This window comes from Lingula anatina, chromosome 2 (genome assembly GCF_051362555.1).
Source record: "Lingula anatina isolate TDL-2025a chromosome 2, LinAna3.0, whole genome shotgun sequence".
Taxonomy (NCBI): Eukaryota; Metazoa; Brachiopoda; class Lingulata; order Lingulida; family Lingulidae; genus Lingula; species Lingula anatina.
In genome coordinates, this window is record NC_141768.1 from 33603767 (window position 1) to 33609850 (window position 6084).

Below are 6084 nucleotides of genomic sequence, written 5' to 3' on the forward strand. Positions count from 1 at the left end.
ATTTCATGAATTTCGGCCAGAACGATCTTTTCCCAAATTTAATTATTTTCTACTGTTCGAAATTCATGGCATATTACCGTAGTCTTCTATAGGATTCTATAGAAATTCTTAAATTTCTATTTTAAAGAAATCTTGAAAAATTGATCATTTGTAAAGTAATCTTTTATGGAGAAATATTTTATCATTAGGAATGTTTTTGTACCAAATCATTGAAGCTGAAATTATTTTTTTAAATTTATGTTCAGACCATTACAAAAATTCCTATAGGATCCTATAGGAAATCTTATAGGAATTTCTATAGGAACCTATAGGAAATCCTATGCTTATTCATATAGGAAATTTTTATAAGGCCGGGTTGAATGAAAAATAATGAATCTGGTCTAAATATCAGTATATAATCTTAATTTTTAATTTATGTTCAGACCATTACAAAAATTCCTATAGAATCCTATAGGAAATCTTATAGGAATTTCTATAGGAACCTATAGGGAATCAATTCGGAATTTCTATTGGAACCTATAGGAAACCCTATGCTAATTCATATAAGGAATTTTTATAAGGCCGGGTTGAATGAAAAATAATGAATCTGGTTTAAATATCAGTATATGATTTTGATTTTTAATTTATGTTCAGAATATTACAAAAATTCCTATAGAATCCTATAGGAAATCTTAAAGGAATTTCTATAGGAACCTATAGGAAATCCTATGCTAATTCATACAGGAATTATTATAAGGGCGGGTTGAATGAAAAATAATGAATCTGGTTTAAAAATCAGTATATGATTTTGATTTTTAATATATGTTCAGAACATTACAAAAATTCCTATAGGATCCTATAGGAAATCTTATAGGAATTTCTATAGGAACCTATAGGAAATCCTATGCTAATTCATACAGGGAATTTTCATAAGGGCGGGTTGAATAAAAATAATGAATCTAGTCTAAATATTAGTATATAATTTTTATTTTTTATTTATGTTCATACCATTACAAAAATTCCTATAGGATCCTATAGGAAATCTAATAGGAATTTCTATAGGAACGTATAGGAAATCCTATGCTAATTCATATAGGGAATTTTTATAAGGCCAGGTTATATGAAAAACAAGGCAGCAAAGCTGTCAAATGTACAGACAAAAAACAGAAAATAAAGATGCAAAATAGGTCATTTTGTCAATTTTGATGCAATAATAAATAATGCTTATAATAACACAGTCAGTTAACACTGATTTTTAAACATGCACAACAGGTAACATGGTCAATAACAAGAGCAGATCAAGAGATATTTTCTGACAGTATTCCAAAGTATCTTTGTTGATCCATCCTCCACTTTTGATGGTCTTCCAACAGAAAAAAATTGATACCAGTCAATGTAAACTTTAAAATCTGACCATCATCTGAAAGACCCAGAAGACGGCCTCAATCCACCCCTGCAATAAGATTACAGTTTCTGGACTATGAGAGTTCAAATTCACATAATGAAAATCCCAATATTTGAAAAATGTTGACAGTGCATAAAATAATATTATATAATGTTTAAAGACATAAAAACCTATGCAACTGCTTATGTGGAAATACAGAAAATCTGAAGAGCTTCAGGTGGATGGGAGTTGAAAATGCCAGTGTTTAGAAAAAATTAAAAAGAAAACACAAATAAAAAAAAAATATTCCAATAAAGCTGCTATTCAAACATTTAATCTTGCTGTATTAACATGATATGAATAATCCCAATGTGTTTGAGGATAATAAGGCACTGTTATTCATCTATAGCATTAATGTTGGCATTGCACAAATTTTTTTTCTTTTGTAAACTTATTTGCAATATTAAACAACATTTACCTGCATAATTATCACCAATTCCTAATTATGTGACACAGTTAAGAGAGCTTAACCTATAGGACTTGAATGGGAAATCTCAACGTGTGTTTTATGTAATCTTATTTAATGGGCACTTGAAAATCAATTAGGCAAGTAATTTTATAGCTCTGAATTTAGCTAGTGATTATCCCAAGGGACAATTACCACCATCCATAAACAGTAGCCCCATATAGCACTCCATAGAGCTGCATTGCTTCCAAAACAGAAAACAATCACACTGATTTCCAACACAAGCTACACTTCAGTCCTATGAAACTTTTCAGTAAGTTAGAATATCATAAGTAAAATGGTTTTTCCTTAATGGTCATCCCAGCAGCGATGTCCAAAAAAGGTTTTTTTTTTCATCTTTTATGCAATTTAACATAATGCTTAACAGCACAATGGCCATCAATTTTTAATAATAAAGAAAATGCATCATAGCTATTCAAAAGATGTGACTAGCAATGGTATTCAAGCCAATGGAAGTTCAAAGACTAAGTCATACCTTGAAAATGTCCATATGTGAAAATTTTAATTGTAACAAAAAACTATATAATTTCCAAGAAAGTTAACCGATATAACAGGTTTTCCAACTGAAGCTATAATTAAGTGCTATGCTACATTTCTGTAAGTTTGAGAAGAGTAAGTGACTTGGTTTTCCTTTAATGGTCACTATGGAGGCACTGTCTAAAATGGGGTTGTCTTCAATTTTGATGCAATATTACATAATGCTTAACAGCATAATGACCATCAATTTTTAATAATAAAATAAAAGTATCATGGATATTCAGAAAATTTGATATGGAAAGGTCTTCAGGGCCATGGAAGTTCAGAGTCACAACTTCAAATGCCAAAATGTACACAAGAGATAACTGTACTGAAATGAATTTCTTTCCACTTTCAACACTTTTTTTACATATATCAAAATAATCAATTTACTGTTGTTTTTAAATGATCAACTAAGAAAGTTGTTGACATAGGAAATATATCAATAGAACAATTTTAAATGTCCAATTTGTTCCATTCTGAGATTCTGAACATGGTGAATGATTGAATCTGACAAACTGTAAAGATATGTTTATTTCCATTTTTGACACTTTATTACAAAATGCACAATAACAGGTTTACCATCATTTTTATATAATCATCTAACAATATTGTTAAGTTGCAGAAAATGTCAAAAGAACACCTTTACATTACTAATTAGTTCACAAATGAGATTGTTAACATGCCTAAGAATTAAATCCGAGGAAAAAAAGACTTATATACAAAAAAAGGCACAATTTCACCAAAACTGAACCGATCAAGCTTATTTTCGAACCTCATCTGTATTTTAGTAAATCTGATCACCCCTGTGAATTTCAAGACGATTGGCCAATTGATTTTCCTTGAAATGTGTTATCGGTGTTGCACATATGCTGAAATAGTGAAAAAACAGCATAACTTCCATAAAAATGGCCCGATCAGACTGATTTTCGAACTTGACCTGCGTATTATGAATATTCATCAGTTCTGTAAGTTTCAAGCCAAAAGGTAAAACGATTTTTCGCTTATCGTGTTATCGGTGTTGCATTTATGCTGAAAAAAATGAAAAAATAGCATAACTTCCACAAATATGGCCCGATCATGCTGATTTTCGAACTTGACCTGCGTATTGTGAATATTCATCAGTTTTGTAAGTTTCAAGCCAAAAAGTAAAATGGTTTTCCACTTATCGTGTTATCGGTGCTGCATATATGCTGAAAAAAGTGAAAAAACAGCATAACTTCCCTACAAGTGACCCGATCAAGCTGATTTTCGAACTTGACCTGCGTATTATAAATATTTATCAATTCTGTAAGTTTCAAGCTGAAATGAAAAACAGTTTTCCACTTATCGTGTTATCGGTAAAAGTGCACGACGGCGACGACAGACGCAGGTGATGGCTATATGTACAGACACATCTGTGTCTGTACATAATAATGAAACTGGTCTAAATATCAGTATTTAATCTTTAATATATTTTCAGACCATTACAAAAATTCCTATTGGATCCTATAGGAAATCTTATAGGAATTTCTATAAGAACCTATAAGAAATCCTATGCTAATTCATATAGTGATTTTTTATAAAGCCGGGTTGAATGAAAAATAATGAAACTGGTCTTAATATCAGTATATAATGTATTTTTACTTTTTGTGTGATCATATTCACTTACTTCATATTTCTTCTATTACATTGAACGTCAACCTTATCTAATCGGATTTTACTTGACCTTGGCTGTTTTAAAAAGTGAAAGTGCAATCCTGCCTAATATATAAAATATAATGTATAAGTATAAGTGAACTTTATGGGTATAGTACTGTCCCTCATAAAGGATGGGAAACGGGGACAAATTAAAATAATATAAAGATACATTTTATTATAAACCATGCTCAATCACTTGTAAGGTTTAAGGGGGGAATGTAGGTTTGAGATTTTCTCTTAAAATAAAGGTCTGGGCTTTTTTATTCCTGTCACATTCATTTAATGTATCTTCAAAATATCTAATAATGCTTGGAACAAAGCTCCAACTTCATTGTGTGACATAATATTGGGATTTTGGGGACAAAAACACCATTTTTATACACCTGATTTTCTCAGGCACCTGGACAGCTATAAACTTGCTTTTGTTGGCATTATAACACTTGAACAAAGTACTACAGCATGGAGTCAGGGATTTTTCTTCAGACACTTATTGTTGATTTTATCTATCAAAACGTGAAATTACATCAAAATATTAGGGAATTTTCACTTTCAAAGTCTATAAATTAGAAAAGAGAGGATCAATCAAAATTTCTTATAAAGCACTTTTAGTGCATACTTTTCATAATTAGCATGGTGAATTTGGTCTCCCTCAGGTGTACAGGTAGACTTGCTAAGATAATGCTATCTCGTCAATATTGAAAGCAAAGAAAACGAGCAAAAACCCTTTCAGGGAGGTTAATTGTCCAAATTAGCAAATTAAATTGTTGGCAGCTTTACCTGTTATCGTTCTGACGATTGCGAAGATGAGTACTCTATTGCCGGTTGAAATTAGCTTGTCTGCATGCATTTGGATGTCAGAAAATCTTATTTTTGTATCAATCTCACCTCCTGTTAGTAACTTCAAGGGGTTACCGCTAGCACTGCCAGAATGATTGACAGGCAATCAAGTAAGCCCTAATGACTCAAGCAATCAGTGGCCACGTCAATTGCCGTCGGGGCAAGTGTAAGGGATGCACTCTAGGATGTGCACACAATAGCAGCATCGCAGGCGGTCTTGTCCACATTCGCCAAGCGAAAAATGGTTCGAAAACACGGTCGTGTTACAGGAAGCCGATCGGATCAAATTGCCCAAGTTGCAAGATTCAGGGGCGTAACCAGACCTTTAAAATTGTACGCACAGATTTTTTAAATTCCCAGCAAAATGTAGACTAACACAAGAGATGAAGGACAGCGTAATTACAGCATATGTACCACACATCGCAGTTTAATTTCCATTAATAATAAAATCATCATTTAATCAGAAATATTCTCGCAATTAAAAAAGTTTCAATATTCTTATTACCCAGAACGGTAAATTTATTTAAAAGGAGGCTAGCTTTGCACATGTGGAACCCCCTTCGAATAATCCTGGATCCACCATTGAGTTGAACTAACATACGGTTTCATTCACCTTACATGTGGATGCATGGCTCCCAAAGACAACCAATTGTACGACACGACAGAGCTCTGATACATCTAAGTTTAATTATTTGTTTGTAAAAATTCCCCATGTCACCCTGTTAGTTTGGAGGGGTTAGCTGGGTCAAGTCCGTGTCAAAATTCTTTGAAGCTTTGCAGGAAAAATTCTTCCTTTGTTTCTCTAGCTACATGTACTTCTTAAACCTGGCTTCCAGATTTTATCTAGTGCTCCCAGGGTTGTGGGAGCTGCTCTTTGAAAATAACACTCGGGCAGATTTTTGCCTGAGATAAATATCGCCAGCAAGAATGCGTTCGATATTCTCAAGAAAGAAGGTACATAAGAGTTGAGGGCCACTGAACCCTCCAATTAAGAGGTAAAGGAAGTTCCAGTTAGATGGACGATTGAGATGGACAGAACTTGTTAAGGTTACAGACATTGTATACCTCAATTTGCAAGACGGGGGGGGAGGGGGGGTCAGAACAATTGTGCCTATACAATTGATACAAAGGATTTGTACATACAGGTGACTTTAATAAGCAG

At 32.8% G+C, this 6084-nt stretch overlaps 1 protein-coding gene across 1 annotated transcript in view; it reads right to left on the minus strand.

Annotated features, from left to right (window-relative positions):
* Nucleotides 1–6084, minus strand: part of LOC106162098 (uncharacterized) — a 189048-nt gene that overhangs the window by 24369 nt on the left and 158595 nt on the right. The gene's annotated exons all lie outside the window — the stretch shown is intronic.